Here is a 20,578-nt window from a genome sequence, read left to right on the forward strand (position 1 = left end):
CTCAGATCTTGGGAATAATGCTGCAGGGGACAAGGGAGTGCAGATATCTCCTCAACAACTGCTTTCAATTCCTTTGGCTATTAACCCAGAAGCAGAACTCCTGGATCCTACAGTAATTCTATTTTTAGTTTCTGTGGAACTTCCTTGGGTTTTGCATAATGGCTATACTGATTTACCTTCCCCCAACAATGACCAAGGCTCCCTTTCCTCCACATCCTCACCAGCACTTGTTACCTTTCATCTTTTTAAAGTAGTCGTGCAAACTGTAAGAAAAGGACCCCTTTGCTCTTACCAGATTCTTACAATGTGTCCTGCTGCAGTCCCTGGCTGGCTAGGTGCCTGGCTCCGGGCATGAAGATGCCCTTTGAGCAGCTCACCACCAAGCCCTGGACTCCAGTGCGAAGAGCTGAGTTTCAGACCCAGCGCTGCTACTAGCTGATAACTGATGTAACCTAATTTTGGCTTCAATTTCTTCTCACTAAGGGAGATGTGATCACCAAAGATCGAGTGCGGTTGACATGTAAAGAGCTATCAGAATGTAGGCCTTTCAAGTAGCAAAGGTGGAATTTCACCAGAAATTACTTTGACTGTCACAACTGGATATTAAAATGAAGACTGATGCACGCCCGTGACAGGACCAGAACCAGATTCTTTTCTTTATGCAGTTCCACTCTCTCCCACTATTTTGGTAACTCATTTTGGGTCAAGCAAGACCCCTGCCTTCAGCTTCTCCATTCCAGAAGAATGCAGGCCTGCACTGTGATGCTTTCAGAAGTGTTTGCCGAGCAGTGGCAGCCGAACTGAAGCATCCTTTCTATTTTGCTCTTGCGTTGCATATGAGATAACCGCTCTCACCTGTTAACCCCCTAGCAGATAATCCTCCTGCGAACAATAGCTTGCAGACCCAGCGTGGCACTGGGGTGTCAGCATAAAGGAGTCTGTGAGCAGGGCATGGGGTCAGCCTGCTGTTGTGGGCAGGCTGCTATTGTTGGCAGGTCCCTTTTGTGAAGGATGTAGTCTTGTTCTACCGCCTGTACCAGGCTGCACACCATCTATTTCCTTGCTATCCTTGAACTCACAGGGCCTCTTTTCCCCCAGCCATAAATGGATTGGTGTGCGAGAAGCTTTTCCTGCTGGGGACTCACTTCTGCACTGACTCTTTGTTAATCTTCTGCAAAATAAGGCAGTTTTCTGTTGAAGAGAAAGCAGTCTTTAATTTTTCATAAGAGCAGCAAAGTTGTGAATAGCAGAGGACCTCTTGAATAAAGAGCTTAGAGGTTCCAAAGAGAGGACTAACAAAGCCCCAGGGGTGGGAGGAGCATATTCTTTCTTAGACTGTTTATCATCCCCACCCCCACCCAGCCCTCATCTCCTGTTAAGAAGAAGCCATTTACTCAAGCTAACAGTTCTTCAAATCTCCTGAACCTTAATTTTAATCCTTATCAGTGCCTTTTTAAATGAATAATACAGTGACCTTCAGCTTTGTCCTGTGTTATGTGAGGTTGCTTTGTAAAGACTGCTTTCATTTTTGAAATTAAGGTGGATGTTATATGTATTCTACTCAACCCTAGCATTAGTGTTGTCCCAAGTGTGACATTTATGTTCTTTCACTTCTTTGGTATAAATAAATATCCACGTAGGAAGACCAGTGTGAACTCTACAAGGAATAATAAACTAAGATAATATGGCATTGATTTTGCTCAGGATGTCTAAGTGTGTTTTTATGATTGTGTATCTTTATATTTTTTTTCATGCAAGTGACATGAATTCTGGGCAATTAAAAAGGACATGGATTTCAGGCATTTAGAACAAGAATCTGCTTTCTAATCGCTGTGCGTTTTACCAAAATTGTGGTTCTTGAGAAAAGCACTGTGGATTTCGGAACTCCACCTCCAGAAATGGGAGAGTTATGGCCATTTTACATTGTTTTACAATATGATGACCACAAGACCCCATTAGGGAATTTTATTTTAGCTGCTTAAGTGCTGTGGCTGGATGTAACCATTTAATAAGAAGTAGAGGAAGAGTCCTTTACAGTGCCTGCAGGTTCGCCTTTTGAATTCCCTGCCCAAGGGTTTCCAGGCTGCAGCTTTGAGTCTTATTGGTGAGGCCCCAACCTTTGCTGGACTTGGGACAGTTGCTGACCTCAGGACTTTGGTGATAGACACTCCCCATACTGCTGCTGATCTAAATTTTCTGTCTCCTTCTCTCTGTCCTCCTTCAAGTATTATTAGTGTTATTCTTTTCAACTTTTTGTTGTATTACTTAAATTACTCAAGCAATACATAAATACCAACCTTTGAAAATAATTAAAACATTACAGAGCAGCTGAAGCCACCTTGGACCCTCCCTCCAATACCAGTTGCCATTTCTTCCCCTTCCCAGTGCTCCCCTATCTTCCAGGGGTTGTTAGAGTTTAGTTTGTATCCTCCAAAATATTATTTATCCCTTTAAGCACAGTACATGGAAATTGATAGTATTAAGTGAGTAGTTAGCATTGTTTTCAAAAGGTTTCTCTCCCATATTGGTGTAATATATGTATCTTTTTACAACTGGAATTTTCAGATTAATGTTGAAGCTCTTTCCATGTTAATCCATATAGATTTACTGCGTTTTATGATATTTCATGGTGTGCCCATGTTGTAGTTTATTTAACTTCTCTCTTACTCAAGGGCATTTGTTTTTCTAGTTTCCCACTATTGGAAATGTCACTGTAGTATGTGACTTCTTGTGCTCATGAGTGCTTCTCTAGGTTTATACCTACAAGAGGAATTGCTGGGTCACAGAATTTGCATGTTTTACAGTTTAATAGACAGGGTCAAATTGCTTCCAAAGTAGAACTTTTGATCTATATTTCCACCTGCATCCACACCAACTCTTGATATTGTCAGACATTAAAATGCCTAGTGCTTTTAATAGGTGCAAAATTGGATCTCTTTATTTTAATGTACATCTCTCATCACTAAGGAGATTGAAGCACTTGTCATGTTTATTGGCTATTGGTATTTCCTGCCTATGATTTGCTTTTTCAAACACTTCAACCATTTTTCTATCAGGTCATTTATCTTACTAATTTGTAGGAGGTTGTGTGTGTGTGTGTGTGTGTGTGTGTGTGTGTGTTGGTTGCACGTGCACGGCATTGCGATCCTGATGTCTGTTGGATATAACACATTCTCCCAGACCAGGATCTTTTAAATTCATTAATGGTTATCTTTGGTCCCCATTGTCTTAGACCTAGATCTACTTTTCTCAATCTTTTCTCCCCAGATTTACTTGTAAACATGCCACAACTGTCATTGGAAGCTTCTCACACACTGGTTATTTTTCCAAATAATCATATTCATTACGGTTTGGAGCTGGGACCGCTGCAGTGACCTCACCTCTGTCTGCCATTCACAGCTGTGGGAGTCTCATGTGGCAAGGGAACAGTGACTGCTGCTAAAATCACTTCCCCAGGCTGGGAGGGTCGAGCAGCTTTGGTGTGAAACTTCTCTCCCACCTAAGTGTCTGGAGGCTCCAAGTTTGGAGGGACACATATGTGGGGATGTTGAGTACATTTGTTAAATGTGGAAGGGTCTTTTGCTTTATGGGTTTGCTTGGAGTGTGTGTGTGTGTGTGTGTGTGTGTGTGTGTGTTCTTTTTTAGGTATAATTGGAAAGGAAAAACAGCTCAGCAGTTTATCTGCCTTCTACTTTTCAGAAACTATGGGCCCACAACTCCCAAGGCTGTATTCTAGGTTTTATTGTATGCTTTAAATTGGGATATATCGTGCAACCCTTGCATTTAATTGGGAGATTATTAAAAACCATGAGCAAAGTGTCTCCCCCTGAAAATGCTGCTGGTGGCTAGCCTAAATGAGGCCACTCTTCCCTTCGTGTTTCACTGTCCTGCCAGGAGCTGTTTGAAGGTAAACCAGGACAGAGCTGCGATTACATCAGTGTTCCCCAAACTTCAGGGATCTGGGAACACTTTATAATTGTTGCCTTAATAACTTTCCTCCTGTGCTGTTGTTCCTTTAATATTCTTCTTAAATCACCTTTTTTTCTTAAATCAAATAAATTTATTTAAGAGGGTCAATTTAACCTTAATATCATAAGTGGAAAGCCAGTTTCCCTTGTCTATAAAAATAGACAGCATCTGTGAAAGTAAACAGAAACACAACAGTTGACACTAGTGAAATACTCTGAGCATGAGGTCTGGGAACGGGGCCTTCTAAAAGGAAAATTTAGTAACTATCACAGGGAAAAAGGTGTTAAATACATAATGGTACCAAACTGAGGTTTTGCCCTTGATTTTAAAAAAATCAAGAGATTTGAAAAAGGAACAGCTTCCTTCCTGTGAGACTCACTGCTATACTGCCTACAGTCTGCCACATTTAGGAAAACACTGGCATGAACAGTAGATGAGGTGTCCCAATGAGACAGAGCATCCTCAGCTTACAAGGGAGGACAAGGACATTCCTTCACCTGCTTCCCTGGTAATCCCGGTAGAGTTGTCTCCTCCCTGGAAGCCCATGCTTTGCTGCATCTCTCCTTGGAGCTCAGCTGACGGTGTGCACCAGCTCCAGAACTTGGGTGCCTGCAGGTCCCCACTGGCGTGAGGTCACTGCTCCAAACCCAGATCACAAACTCTGTGAGGCTGCCTTGTTTCTACATCACTGTCCTTCACACATAAGCACTGCTGTGGCAGAGTCCAGGTCCCACAAGGCTCCTTGTCAGAGAGAGAGAGAGAGAGAGAGAAGAGAAGAGAAAACAATAAAATCAGTGGAGTCTCTGTGTGTTTGGGGAAGAAAACAGCTGGGTGCTGGAGGTGACATGTGGCAGGATGCCTGGCCATATGAAGAGTGCAGCCAGGTAACCCTAATTTGCTCTGATGTCAAAGTGTACCCATGGTGTTTTTAAAGCATTTTGAAATCATGAATGTAATTAAAAACAGGTAATGCAAATACGGTTTTTAATGACTGCATTTACTCCCTCGCCCACTTTTCTCCTGCACTTTACTCCCAGACGCAGCCACTTTTAACCCATCCTATTTATAAGCCTCCTGGTACTGAGCTCTACATTTCTAACTAATATGCATCTATTTTTATTTGGTAGTTTGCCGCCTTTAAACAATGTCTAGCAACTTCTTCCTGTGTTCGATGAGAATTCAGTTAATAACGTCACCGTCTCGTTTCCCCTTCCTCATGTTTTGGCTGTGAGAAGTCTAATGCAGTCTGTCCTGTGCAGTGCTCTCTTTACTCCTCATGGAGATTTTCAGGATCCTCTATTTTCATGGCTCTGAAATTTCACAATGATATACAAGACGTTAATGCCCACGTATTTAGAATGTTTTGAAATGTATTAACTCAGTTATTTTCAAAAATTCCTAAGTATTTCATGTCTTTTGATGCTATTGTAAATGTTTTCTTTTTTTTTTTTTTTTTTTTGTCTTGTTTGATTTTGATACTGGGTATTGAACCCAGAGGTGCTTTATCACTGAGCCACATCCCCAGCCCTTTTTTACATTGAGTTCAGTCTTGCTAAGTTGCTGAGGCTCTCATTCAGTTGCTGAGGCTGGTATTGAACTGCGATCCTCCTGTCTCAGCTTCCAAAGTCACTGGGATTACAGGCTTGGGTCACCACACTCAGCTTATAAATGGTATATTTTTAAAAATTTCAATATATGATTATTCATTGTTATCATATAAACATAAAATTAATGTTTTATAATTCATATTAGTTATATATTTTTGGACATCGCTTTGGATTTTCTATGTGGAAAAATCGTGTTCTATGAAAATACAGTTTAACTGTTGGCCGTGGTGGCACACGTCTGTAATTCTAGCAGCTCAGGAGGCTGAGGCAGAGGATCATGAGTTCAAAACCAGCCGCAACAAAAGTGATCTACTAAGCAATTCAGTGAGACCCTGTCACAAATAAAATACAAAATAGGGCTGGGGGTGTGGCTCAGTGGTGGAGTGCGCCCAAAAAAGACAATTTAACATCTTCCTTTCCAATCTGACCTTTTACTTCTTTTACTTAATTTATTCCACTGGTCAGAAACTCCAGTACATTATTAATAGAAATGGAGAAATTGGACATCCTTGTCTTGTTTCTGATCTTAGCGGGAAGTTCAATCTTTAGCTTCAGCTATATGCTTTTTGCAGATGCCCTTTTTCATATTGAGGATGTTCCCTTCAACTTGTGTTTTCATATTTGAGACTAGTATCAGGAGCTAATGTTAGATTTTCTCAAATGCCTACACCCATTAAGATCACCATATGATTTTTCTTTGGAAATGTATAGTTTAATAATATAATGCATTGCATTGATTCTTCATTGATCTAGTATTAAACCAGTTTTGCATTGCTGAAATAAACTGTTTCTTGGTGATGATATATCATTCATTTTACATTTCATTAGATTCAGTTTACTAAAATTTTGTTTAGAATTTCCTTGGTTTATGGATGTCTATTTTCTTTGCTTATCATGTCTTTGTTTTGTTTTAGTAGTAGAACAATGCTGACCTCATAAAATAAATCAGGACATATTTCCTGCTTTTCATTACATTGAAGAGATGTACAGAATTGGATCATTTCTTCCTTAAAATTTGATATAATTCAACAGCAAAGCCATCTTGCTTGAAGTTACCAATTCAACTTCTTGAAGGGAAAAAGGGCTGTTAGATTATCATTTCTTCTTGAGTGAGCTTTGGTAATTTTTGTCTTTCAAGAAATTTGTCCATTTAATTTAAGTTTTTAAATGTATTGGCATAAAGTTCTTCATAATAATATCTCTCATTTTTTCTTTCTTCCTTTCTGCCTTTCTTTCTCTTTCTTTGAAGTACTGTGGATTGAACCCAGGGGCACTCTACCACCAAGCTACATTTCCAGCCCCCGCCTTGAATTTTTTTAGGTAGGGTCTTGCTGAGTTGCTGAAGCTAACCTCAAACTTGTGATCCTCCTGCCTCAGCTTCCAAATCAGGGATTATAGGCAGGGATGGCTACTGCACCCAGTTCTGCTTTTATTTTTTTAACACATGAGGCGTATGTACAACATTATTTCAGTCAGTTCTGTTTATGGTAATTTCTGTTTCCTCACTAATCTGGCTGGAGGCTTATCAGTTTTATGGGTCTTCCCCATGAACAATCTTTTAGTGTCGTTAATTTTTTCTTTTACTTTTCTTTGTTTCCATGTCATTGTTTTCTGTTCCTATTTTCTCTTCTGCTCCTTCCTTCTTGTTAAGTTTAGTTTGGTTTTTGTTTTTGTTTTCTGAAGAGGAAGCTAAGAGATTTCTTGTGTCCTAATATATGCAGCTAATATATAAAATGTCTCCTTAATTCTAGTTTAGTAGCATTCTCTAACTTCTAAAATAATCTTTTAATTTTCATTCAGTTCAAAATGATCACTAAAATTTCTCTTGAATTTATCTTTGACCTGTGTGTTATTTAACAATATGTTGTTTCCAAACATCTGAAGATTTTCCATTGCTGATTTTTAAATTTAATTCCATTGGTCAGAGAAAATACTTTATGTGACCTGAGTCTTTTCTCAGCTACTGAAGCATCTCTCCTGGCCCACAGTGTGGTCTATTGTTGTAAATATCTATGTGTTATTGGAAAGAATGTGTATTCATGTGTTTAGGGGTGAATGTTTTATAAATGTCAAGCTTAAAAAGTTGTTTGAAAAAATGCATCGTTGTGTTGTTTAGATCTTCTGTTTCCTTTTTGATTTTCTGTCTACTTGTTCTGTATATCATAGAGACAGGAAAATGAAAATAGGTAAGTATTTTTGTGGACTTGCTATTTCTTCTTGTAAATATACTAGTATCTGTTTCCTGTATTGTGAAGCTCTGTTACCAGATACATAAACATTTATGGTTGTTATGTCTTCTTGATGAATTGACTCTTTTGTCATTATGAAATGGCATTCATCGTCCCAGGCAGTACTCTTTGTTCTAAACTCTCCTTTGTTTAATGTTAATGTAGCTTTCTTTTTATTGGTGTTAGCATGGTGTACTTTTTCCATCCTTTTATTTTCGATCACTTTGTGCCATCATAATTGAAATGTTACTTGTAAGCAACATAGAAACAACTTCCTTTTTTATCCAATCTGACAATCTCTTCCTTTTAATTGGAGCATTTAGACAATTTGTATTTTAATTTAGGTTTAAAAGCTATTTGTTTGCTTTTTGTGCCATTCATTCTTTGTTCTCTTTTTTTCTAATTATATTTGTTATTTTTAACCATTCTATTTTGTCTCCTTTATTGATTGGTTTATCAGCAACAACACTTTCTTTTGTTATTTTAGTTATTACATTAGAAATCATAGTGTGTGTGTGTGTGTGTATATATATATATATATATATACACACACACACACACACACACACACACATATTCATAGGATTCATGGTATGTGTGTTTGTGTGTATGTATAATATATATACTTTATCACAGCCTACCTTCTAGTGATTTTGTGCCACTTCACATATAATGAAATAATTTCACAATAACATATTTGTTTCTTTCCTCTCAATCTTTTTTGTAATTATTGTCATACAATTAACTTTTACAGATATTACCAATTCCACATTCTATTGTTTTTTTAAATAGTCAATTGTGTTTTAAAGTTATTTTTAAAATATATATATATATATAATATATATAAATATATATATATATAAATATATATATAAATATATATATATAAATATAAATATAAATATATATATATATATATATATATATATATATATATATATATTACTTTTGCTTAAAGGTTTTTAATATGTCTTGCAGTAAAGGCTTCTGATGATGGATTTTTTTAACCTTTGTATGTCTGTAACGTCTGTAAGTCTCCTTCATTTTTTAAAGATATTTTTATTAACTATAGAATTCTGGGTTGGCAGTTTTTTCCTTTCAGTACTTTAAAAATATTATTCCATGGCTGGGGGTGTAACTCGGCTGATAGAGTACATGCTTAGTATGTGCAAGGTCCAGGGTTCAATTCCAACATTAAAAAAATCAAGCCCCACTGGCTTCTCACATGCATTATTTCTGTCTAGAAATCTGCAGTCCTCCTTACCTTTGATCCTCTCTACATAATGTGCCTGTTATGAAGCTACTTTCAAGATTTTACTTTTGTTACTAGTTTTGAGCAAATTGATCATCGGCATAACTTGCTGTAATTTTCTTCATTTTTACTGTGCTTTACTCATCGAGTCTCATGGATGTGTGCTTTTATTGTTTTTATCATAACTGAAAATTTTTTAGCCATTATTTTTATGAATTTTGTTTTTCTGTCCTGCCCTCTGTTTTAGAGAGTGAGGCTCCCGTGTTCAGGCCACATAAAGTCATCTCACAGCTCACAATTCCCTGCTCATTTATGCCATTCTCTTGCCTTTCGTTTTGATCATTTTCTATGCCATGTCTTTAAGTTCACTCATCTTGTTTTCTGCAATGTCTAATTTTCTATCATGCCTATCCAATGTAATCTTTCTCTTAAACGAACATTGTAGTTTTCCTCTCTGGTAATTTGATTTCAGCCTTTTGAAAATATGTTCTATGTCTCTACTTGTTGAGCATGTATAATGCAGTTCATAATAACTTTTTAAGTTATCTTTACTAATTCTGTATTAATTTGAGGTCTATTTTGATTGATTTATCTTCTCATATGGACCCTACTTTCCTGATTTTTTTGTATGCTAAGTAATTTTTGACCATGTGCCAGATATTATTAAATTTACTTTGTTGGTGCAGGATACTTTCATATTCCTATAAATATCCTCACTCTTCAATCTGACCTACAATTCAGAAACAGTTTTATCCTTCGTACTTACTTCAAAGATTTGTTATGTGGTACCCAAGCACTGTTTGGTTGAGGGCTAATTAATTATTCCCCACAATGAAGGCCAAGTTTTCTCTATAACCCAATGATCTGGATGTTGTCCAGTTTGACTGGTGGAAATAACTCCTATTCCTGAGTCTGTATGAGTAAAATGAACCATTTCTAACCCTTCTGTGTGGTTTCCACCTGACCTCCGGAGTGTCCTCACATGCATGCACCTTCCAATAGTCAACTGAATACTCAAGGACGGGGGGCATCTCCAGGTCTCTAGAGCAGTCTCTGGGCAGCTGGGTCCTCTCCAGCTCTCTTCTCTGTAAACTCTATCAGCTTAGGTTCTCTCAGACCCCACACTTCTCGACTCCAGGGATCAGTGCTCTCCCTGGCTTCAATCCTCCTTTAGCTGTGGCCTGGGACTTCCCTCCAGGAGGAAACTCAGCCGCCGCAGGGCGCATCTCGTCTGCTTCCCCCCTTGGGGAGCACTGCTTTTTGTTGGCTGGTGTCTGTGGTCTGGCACCTCTTGCTTCACATACTCTGCCCGTTCTTTCCTGGTCTTAGGTAAGATGAGTGTCTGTTACTTGGTTTGGTCTAGAAATGGAAATTTGGCATTTACTCTCTTAGCAGTGGGGTTTCATTTGTAGAGGAAATAGCGTGTGTGTTCATCCCACCATACTGATCCAGAAGCACCTCTCACATTTTTTTTTTAATCCGTATTCTCTGAGTGGGCTTCCTGAGGAGTGGACACTGTGTCTGTCTCATTCATTTTGGGATCATCTCAGTGCTAAATTGGAGCTCTATGACTGTTGAATGAATACATGAGTGAACGATGTTATCTTATTGATAAGATCACAACTATAAGGAACAAAGACTGAAGGTGAGGGTGATTAATTGACATCTTTGTAGGGAAGAGCAGTTTACCCCAAGACGTCATTCTATTAGGCTATGGTTTTGGGGGAGCTGTTACCATTGGCACCTGCCCCGCCTTTGTGGCAGGAAACACTTAAGAATGCTGCGGCACACCATTCCCTCTAGAATGAGGCAGTAACACTGGGGGAATTTTATTCTTGGCCATTTGTCCTGGTTGTTTTCTAAGCTGATCCGAGTGTGAAAATCATTGTGGAATAACAGAAAAAAAATATGTATCTTTCCAATCCATCTACCCTCTTGTTTTATTTTTTGTGTAACACCAATTTAATCCTCTAAAGGATCCTTAAGGTCTCATGTTTAGTTATAAACGCCACAGTCCGGCAGCAGCAAAATAGCCGGGGGGTGATGAGGAACTTGTGTAGATTGATACAGCAGGAGTGGGAGCCCTTTATTGTAGGACAGGAAGGGTATTTATACATTCCACACAGCTTATCTAATTAACATAAACTAGATACAGCAGTCAACCAATAAGGAATCTCCACACTTAATGGCTCGCTGGCTTTACTTCACAAACCACTCCCTCTGCAAAATGCCAGGTGCCATCCAGACTTGTTTACAGACTCTAACAATAAAGACAATGTATCCATTTTAAGGTCAAGTTTCCTCATTACTGTTCCTCTCCTACAGCATCCAGAATTCTTCCATACATTCACTCCATCTTCCCGAGGTTCAGAAGCTCAGAAATCAGAGTGAGAAAATGTGCCATGTTGATCCTTTGCTCACGAGGTAGACCGCACAGGGGGTCAGTCCTGGGCCTAACAGCCTGGGTCGAGCCCCAGCTGCTGGCTGTGTGACTTTGGGGGACTTACCTCTCCATACCTCAGTTTCTCATCTATCCAATAGGGTAATAGCAGCACTTTCTAGATTTGTTAAGAAGATCAAACTGGTTATTGCTTATGAAATGCTATAAATGATGCAGACACATGGTTGAGTATAACATAAGCATTAGCTTAAAAATAAAATTAAGTGAAACAGAGCAAAGTAAAAATAAGGCTTGACTGCATATTTCAGCATTTTATCCAGTTTGCCTTTTCCAAGAAGCAAAAATCCCATTCTGCTTTATCACGATATGTCATAGGTGAGCAGCCTGCGTTTCAGGGGAGCCGTTGACTAGCAAGGGAAAAGCACTTTTCTAGATCCTCTACATATCAATGACTAGCAAGGGAAAAGCACTTTTCTAGATCCTCTACATATCAACGCTTCTCTCCCCACTTATTTCATTGGGTTATGTTTGGCAAATTTTACCCCCATTGGGTTCTTGAACCTTCAGTTTTCCTCAATCCTGCTGCCTCTGAACTGACCCCTCCCCACTGCCAAGTTGGTGCTAGAGGTTTCCCATCACATATTCAAAATCAACTCTCATCTTTGTTATTCAGCTGTTACCTGCGACATTTCAACACCGTAGATGTGTTTTCCAACCTTATTGAGTTCCTTTCTAATTTCGCATCCCTATTTTCTATAATGTTCCAATTTCAGAGATCTGGGGTTTGTGAAATTTGCTGAACTGGTTAGAAAGAGACTTTTGATTCACCATGCTTTTTCCATTTTTTAGCCTGCTTACCTGTTTTGTCATTAGTGTTTGCAGTTTTCAATTTAACATCATCTGGGTCATTATCATCCTGTATGTCATGGTTCCAATTATTAAGAGGTTCCTAAGAAAGCGTAATCAGCAGTACACTGTGACCATACTTTGTAAATATATGACTCAGTTAATGACTTCTTGAAATATGTATTGACTTCTTTTAATTTAGTGGTCTGTCTGGATAACGCCATCTTTGGGAGATCGGTGTGCATATCCTGCAATGTCATATCCTGTCCCTACACTCATTTCTGAGTATTTGAGCCAAGGTAGACAGACACACAATGTCCTCATTGGTGTTATTGTCAATACAGCCTGGAGCTGTGCCACATCAGGAGATGTGACAGCCGTCTAAAGGGTCTCAGCACACTCTGCACACCTGCCTGCCTCCTCATCCTCCCCACACTGTGCCATTCAGTGCCACATGTGTGTCCATGGTGTGGGCTTTGTGGGCTTCTGATAAGAGAGTCTAGCCATGCAGGCCACACTTCAGCCACAGCAGCCCTGGGTAATAGATATCGGTGGAGATTAAATAAAGGCACATTGTAACCTGTCACAATTTCTAAATGAATCCTCCTGACTGATTTGGGCCTGACACTTCCAAAGCTGCTATTGTTACTGAACACAAACATGTGGAAAGCACAAGACAAAATGATGAAATTCTTAAATGCTTTGGCGTAAAATATTACCTATTCTCTTGAGTGTATGTGGACACTGTGCACACGCCCCGCACCGGCTCTTGGATACAGAACCATTCCTGAGGTGCATTTTACCCAGATCATTTTACCCAGACTAACTTTGGTAGTTCCTATTGTGGTCCTTCTCTAGATCAGTTCTCTAAATATTTAGCAAAATCAGAGGGTCCTTTATCTGTATGTAGTAGTGGATTTTGCTGGCTCTTAAGGCATTATCTTTTATAAGCCCTTAAGTGTTAGAAGTGGGAAAACCATCTTTCTTTTAAATTTAGCAAACAGCATTTACGTGCATATGTGCTTATGCCACATCCACACTTACACTGTAATAGAAATACCGTGGAAAAGCAAACCATAAGCTTTTTACACTGTCAAGCTTGAGCTTTTCCCCTCTGATCTCCTCCTGAAGAGATGTTTAGAAGAAGGAGAGGCCTCTCTGGGTCTGCGTTTATGAGCCTGACTGGAGAAAAAAAATGTCGATTCTTTTTTAGGCTCAGGATCACACTATAATAAATGTGAGTCTAAGCAATTGCTCAAGTGCTTTCTAAGCAGCACTTCCATCTCTAACCACACGCATCCTTCTTTTATTTAGTAAATGCCAATAGAAGCTAGTCAGAATGCAGTGCCATTTGCATTTTTCACCTTTTACTCAATATAGAGTCCAGTGGTTGGACAGGCTCATGGTAGCCAAGAGATGCAATCAAAATTGATTTCCTGTATCCCACAGTGAGGTTCCCTAGATTTAGAGAGCAGATGTCTTTAAGATGGGTGTGAGATGAAACTCACAAGACTTTGCTAGTGCAAGACCTGGGTGTGCTGTTGGAGAAACCAAGTGCTGGTCTCTCTGCTCCTTGAATGGGCTCTGTCTTACAATGAAGTTCACATGAGGCTGTTACATTTGCCATAAATGTGAATGTCAGACCCTCACATCCTTGGAACAGAAATAATTAAGACAGGATTTATGTTTGTAAAAACATTTGAGTACCAAGGGAAGTAATAAGGGCACATGAGAAAAAGATAATGTAAAAATGTGAGTTCTGGAGTCAGATCACTTGGGTTCAGAGCCTCAGCTTCTTTCTCTGTGAGACAGGGAAACTAAGAGTTAACCACAGGTTGCTGTGAGTAGTCACAGAGTCAACTAACACATGCAAAACAAGTCAGCATAGTAGGCACTAAATAAATGCTAATTGGTGTGATTTTTATTTTTAGACATTAAGAAAGTATTTTTACAACTAAGACATCAAAAGAAGTGAAGGTGCTGAGGAATTCTTTGGCTTTAAAGGATGAATTCCAGGACATAAGAGGACCTGACAACCAGATTCCAGGTAACAATGGGAATGTTCCAGCACAGATTTATAAACCTTAGGCTTCATCTGGGAAAAATGCTTAAAGGTACCAAGAATTTTTGTCCCTTTTTTTTTCCAATTTTAATAAATAAAATATTCCTTCCTTTTTGCCTGTTAGTTCTGTCACTTTCTCTTACTCTATGGTCTGTGAATGTATTTCTCTTCCTAGTTGGACTCTTTTTTTAGAACTAGTTGTGAATTCTTTATTCTCTCACATAGACATATGACAGTGGGGGAGGAGGGCATGTGTATTTCCTAAATTTTTGCAAGAAATCTGTCTTGCCTATTCTGTAAACTGGAAAATTCAGTGAGGAAAGTCTGTTAGTTTGATTACCTTCCAAGCCACATTCAACAGTGTGCTCAGGGCACTAGGTGCAATAATCAGACATTTTAATGATGATGAATGGTGAAGCCTTCAGAAGTTTGAGATTGGGGTGGGTTTTGTATATGCAGGAGGGAACCCTGAGCCCGTGGGTGACTTATGTAGCAGATTCTGCCAATGCTTCACTCATATTTGTTATGTCTTTGCCAGACAGGCTGCCCTTAGGCTCCTGAAATCCTCTTGGTCCATAGGCCTGGGAGACTGAAAGTACCTGGGAAATGACATCTCTTGGGCACTTGAATAAACCTCTGTTACATATGGTAATATAGGTACCCCAGCCCCCTCTCCCCTTAGCTGAAGTCATGTTGAGGCATGGGTGTTGCACCATTCCCCAGATTCCCTGTGAAATGTAACTGTGGCTTACGTCATCATGAACCCTTCATTGTCTGGCCATCTTCCCTTCCCCGTCTCACTTCCCTCTCACCTCCCCAGGTACTCTCCACCTCCCAGTCAACCTCTCACTCTCAAATCCTTGGCTCTGGGTGTCTTCTGGGTTTTCTGACCTAAGATGGTTTACACACTTTCAAAAGCAGAGGGGAATTACCTGGATTAGGTTTTGCCAAAATCACTGTGGGTCCCAAATTAGCAGGGCACATTTTGGCAGACTCCTGCTTCCCCTAGGTTTGGAATTCCACCCATTCAGAGCCCACTTCATCATGGATGCAGACCTGTCAGGGAGTGAACCAAGACCACAGCTATCCATTCTCTCATTCAGCCTTCCTTCTGCAAGACAGCCAGTTTGTACTAGAAGGGGGGATGGTCATAGCTGCTGTCAGCACACTGTGAAGGTGATGGTTTCAAGGCATGGGTGCTTGAAAAATGCTCCTGTCTACATCATCCCCTGTCTTTTCAGATCTAGCAGACAAGCTTTGCTATTTCCCAGTACAAACCTAGGTAAGTTCACTACCATATCTACCAGTGTGTCAGAGAAAACACCTGCTTCCCAGAAGATTCTCTGCTAATGGAAAAATAAGATGTGTCCACATAGTCACTTATTGCAAACCAGCCTGTCCTTGGCAGGCTGAGACCAAGACTAATACTGTACCCCAGCAAAGCTGATCTCCTAACAGTGCCTGCTTTATCTTATTATCCATTTCAGACTCTTGTCCAGATCTTCTTTCTTATTTTGCTTTATCACCTTTGTGATGTTTTAATGCTCAGTACACCTGCAGAAGCTGTGTGGAATCTGTATCACAGTATATTAGCATTCCAAAAACTATGAGATCCCTGTAGTAGACAATAAATTTGATTTCACACAAGTGGCATCCTTTATACTTTGCTTATAAGCCAGTCTCTCAAGTGTCTCTCTCTCTCTCTCTCTCTCTCTCTCTCTCTCTCTCTCTCTCTCTCTCTCAAACACACACAAACAGTCTGTGGGTTGCATGATGGTTTTTGTGCTCAGCAAAAAGAATTTGGACAAAGAAGCCATGCCAATGTTCTTATTTACAAAGGTTGCCGTCTGGGAAATTAATGTCTGCTGTTGCTCAGTAATTAGGAAAATTTAAGACCCCTAGTGCTCCAACATTTTGCATTGAGGTTGTATGTCATTGGTGTTTTCATGAGAATTTGCTGGATTTCTGTCATTAATAACAGGCATAAACCCAGCAAGCAGTAGAATATGCATTACATTTAATCAATTTGCTATTTGTATTCATTATGCATGTCCTCCATTTTGAGTCATGAAAAATTGAAAGGCCATCGCAAATAGAAAGAGCATCATGGATTACAAATGATGTAACAAGAGCATAAGCGCTATTAATTGGTCAATTGTGCTTGTCAGTACATTTAAAGTGATTAAGGCAGAAAGATTAGAAAGGACAGGAATGTGCTTGGGAAATAGCAGCCAGGAACACTGGGGCTGTCTTACGTCCTTTGTGCCTGGATAAATGCATCAAAACCCAGGAGCATTTGTTCAAAGTTCATTCAACAAATATTTATTAAGCACCTACTGTGTACCAAGGATTGTGCTGAGTACAGCAGAAAATAAAGCTAATGAAGTCCTTGACCTCGGGATCTTGCATTCCTGTGGGGAGGGGGAAGATGGGATATCAAGTAGCGGTAAGACCCAGGATCACCAGCAGCTGGGGAGAAGGACAGTCTTGGTGATAGGAGCAGGGCCTCTTTGGGGAAGTGGCATTTGGAAGAGGTTTAAATGAAGAAAAAAGATGAGCCACGTGGATAGCTAGGGGCACAGTGTATTTATGATTTGGCCAAGCATTCCTGCTCCCATCCAGCACTAAGAAGAAAAGAAACGCCCTGCTTACAGTGGTTCAACTTAGGACTTCTCAACTGTACAGTGGTGCAAAAGTGAAGTGCATTCAGCAGACACTGTGCTTTGGATTCTGAATCCCGGCCATTCCTGGATGGGCAGTTTGCAGTCACTCCTGCCGCGATGCTGGGCAGCAAGCACCAGGGAGCCAAGCTCCTGGGCAGCCCACCGTCTAGAGGGGAAGGGGCCGATGCTCTGCTGTGTGCTGTTTCCAAAGCATTTTGGATACAGATATGCAATAACCTTAATGAGCTATTCAACACCTTGCCATAAAATAGACATTGTGTTAGATGAGTTTGCCCAACTTGAGGTTAATGAAAACGTTCTGAGCACATTTAAGGTAAGCTAGCCTAAGCTGTGATGTTCACTAGGTTACATGTGTTAAAAGCATTTTTTGTTTATGATATCTTCAACTTAAATGTGGCTTTATTGAGACATGATCCCATCATTAGTCAAGGAGCACCTTTATTATTATTTTTTACTTCAGGGGTTAGGTGACGCTTGGCCCGATGGAGTGGCTTTCCCAGGACAAGAAAACTCACTCGATATTATCAACTTTCCGTGTGGACCCCTCTGTCGGAGCAGTTCTGTAAGTGAGAAGCGATGGCGCCACTGGGCATTTTACCTGCTTCTCCCCAGGCTCCTCTCCACGCACAGGCCCAGGTGATCTGCAGGTGCCCTACAGCCACGCTGCTCTCTGTGTGAAGTCTCCAGCCTTCCTGTTGCTCAGCCTTCCAGCTCAACCCTGCCTCTGGACCTGTGTGGCTACGATCTCCTGTCCTTAGAAATTCGGGTCTCAGCTCCCAGGTCACCTCCTCAGATGCCCTCGCTGACCACTAGGGCCCGACTCTCTCCCTGGGCTTCAGATCCGCCTGCTTCATTTGGCTCACGGCACTTACCATTTCATGAGTCATATGCAGTCTGCCTGCTGCGTGAGATCAGGCACACGTCACTTGAGTTCACCTCTATGGCCGAGTGCCTAGAACAGGGCCTCATACAAAAAGAAAGGCTCAAGAGGCCCTAGGTAAATGAGTGAATGAAGGCTCAACCAGCCAACTAACCAGCCAGCCAAAATTAAGACTGAAAATGAACAGTCTTCTGCTTTTGTATTCAGGTGGCTATTTTAAATTTTTTCCTGAAAACTACGTGGAAGAAATGGTTGTTTACTCTGAGCAGTGATCTGTGCAGTGATTAGGTAACTTTGATATCTGTGCTATTTTACTTCATAAGGCCAAAGTCTATTGCCATGCATTTCTAAATACCATAATAATGTTTCTTTTTAATATATGGACTTGCTTCCACTGACTCCAGCGCTGTGGCATCGTCTGTATTAACAAGCAAAGCCACGGGGCCCGGGTTTACAATGTAAGTTAGGGTTAGAGCAATCCTGTCTTCAGAATAACAGTATGAGGTTCCTTGCTTAATACACAGGGGGGAATCCATCAGAAGGGGGTGATGCTGCAGTGTCTTGGTACCACGATTCCAAGGGCTTTCCAGGTATGTTCAGTATGTAATTCACAGCAGACTTGTGTCTGTCTTACGCCGACCCCATTGCAGCTGCTAGGGATCCCAGATGGAGGAGACACTATTGCTCAGCGACTAGGAAGAGCTGGTAGTGGTTCCAGAACCCACCTGCTCATTGGCATCTCATGGCATCCACCTCTGTCTAGGCCCTGTCCCAGGCCATTGGAATCAGAATCTCGGAGCCTGGTGCCTACACATCTGTCTCTGTGTCATAAGCCCAAGTGCTGTGCACAGGCAGCCAGGGTTCTGACCCACTGGTCTACTGGAAGGGTGGCAAAGCCACAAAGCAGTGGACAGTGGCCATAGCACAGCTGGCAGGTGTGAGCTCAGAAATGGTGACATTTCCCCTCAGTACAAGTGATAACTCAGAATTTTAAGGATTAGAAAGGCTGGCTCCTGTGCAGTAGATTAGTGTTGCACCTACTTACCACCCCAAGCTGATAAGAATGGTAGATATCATTCATTAAATTCATTAGTTTCCTTACCTGGGGCCAAATGAATGATCTTATTTTTCTACATAAGCCAGGAACTGGATGTTGTATACTTGCTCAAATAAAGAGTTTTTATTAAAACATAATGTCTTGGGCTGGGGATGTGGCTCAAGCGGTAGCGCGCTCGCCTGGCAGGCGCGGGGTGCTGGGTTCGATCCTCAGCACCACATAAAAATAAAATAAAGATGTTGTGTCCGGGGCTAGGGATGTGGCTCAAGCGGTAGCGCACTCACCTGGCATGCATGCGGCCCGGGTTCGATCCTCAGCACCACATACAAACAAAGATGTTGTGTCCGCCGAAAACTAAAAAAAAATAAATAAATGTTAAAAATTCTTTCTCTCTCTCTCTCTCTCGCTCTCTCTCTCTCTCTCTCTGAAAAAAAAATAAATTAAAAAAAAAGATGTTGTGTCCGCCAAGAACTAAAAAATAAATATTGAAAAATTCTCTCTCTCTCTCTCTCTCTCTCTCTCTCTCTTTCTCGCTGAATAAAGTCTATCTTTAAAAAAAAAACATAATATCTTTCTTAATTAGCGGACATGGGAGAAAGGAAAATATGAGAATTCATAGAATAACCATCAAAGAGAAGGAAATAGGAAGTGCCCAAAATTCATTTTAAAAGTCAGAATTTCCTTAAGTGCCACGGTGAGAATGACCCAAACCCCTTTCTTAGACTCCGTGCAGACGGTGGGCCGTAGAGTGCTAAGACTAGGGAGAAGCCCATTTTTCTGAGCAGTCACTAAAGTTTATGTTATTCAGTTGAAGATCAAGCTCTGCTTCCCCACCGCACCCCGTAAATAGAGCAGGAAAGTGAGAATGGCTTTATCAGGGCTGCATTATTATTCAGAGTTGTACCTCTGAGTGTGCCTTGGAAAATTATTCTTGCCTTTTGTCTAGTGATTAACTATGGGGTTTTAAAAAGCAATGTTTGCAATCTAGTAAGCACTTCACAGAAGTAAGTTAACTCGTTCTAAGGAAGCAGAATGTGAGCCCGGGACTCCAGTCCTCCCTCTACCCCCCCCCACACACACCCCTCAGCAAGGAAGCAGAGCGCCTTAGGGTGAATCCACAGGAGAGCTCACAGGAAGCCTGACCCTAGGAGGAGCAGTGCCGGGTCTCCAGGTTTCTGGCTCACTGACCTCGTCCTGGGGTGCTCCCAACAGTTGACCATGATCAGTTTCAGAGAAGCCACATACTTGAGTTTTTAAAGAAAGCATTACTTTATCAAAACCGGATGGCAGGAGGGAGGCCTGAGGCTCCACGGCCCCTCCTCCAGGCCCGGGGAAGGCGTGCCCAGCACAGGTGCTCCCTACAGAGGAGCAGCAGGACTGGGCCTGGCTGCAGTTGGCGTCACCTGCTGGAAGAAACCCACACCTGAGCCCTGGGCCAGATTCCAGGCAGGAAGTGGAGGGGAGGAGAAGGTGGGGCATCTGTGTACTTTGGAAGAGTTCTCAGGTGAGTCTCAGTGCCGCAGGGTAGAGAGGACTGATGTGGCTCTGGAGTGGCATGAGCAACAAGGGAGGAGATGTCCACGGCACACTCC

The 20,578-nt window shown here is 41.0% G+C and overlaps 1 long non-coding RNA gene across 1 annotated transcript in view; it reads left to right on the forward strand.

Moving 5' to 3' along the window:
- LOC131423832 (uncharacterized) overlaps positions 1–19,331 on the forward strand; it is a 48,157-nt gene extending 28,826 nt beyond the window's left edge. Inside the window, exons 2-3 of the long non-coding RNA XR_009225906.1 lie at positions 14,235–14,350; positions 17,510–19,331. This is a non-coding gene — a long non-coding RNA (uncharacterized LOC131423832). The remainder of the gene's footprint in view (positions 1–14,234; positions 14,351–17,509) is intronic.
- The last annotated feature ends 1,247 nt before the right edge of the window (positions 19,332–20,578 follow it).

Source organism: Marmota monax, unplaced genomic scaffold (assembly GCF_021218885.2).
Source record: "Marmota monax isolate L192 unplaced genomic scaffold, Marmota_monax_Labrador192_F-V1.1 WCK01_AAM20220418_F8-fsc00024, whole genome shotgun sequence".
Taxonomy (NCBI): Eukaryota; Metazoa; Chordata; class Mammalia; order Rodentia; family Sciuridae; genus Marmota; species Marmota monax.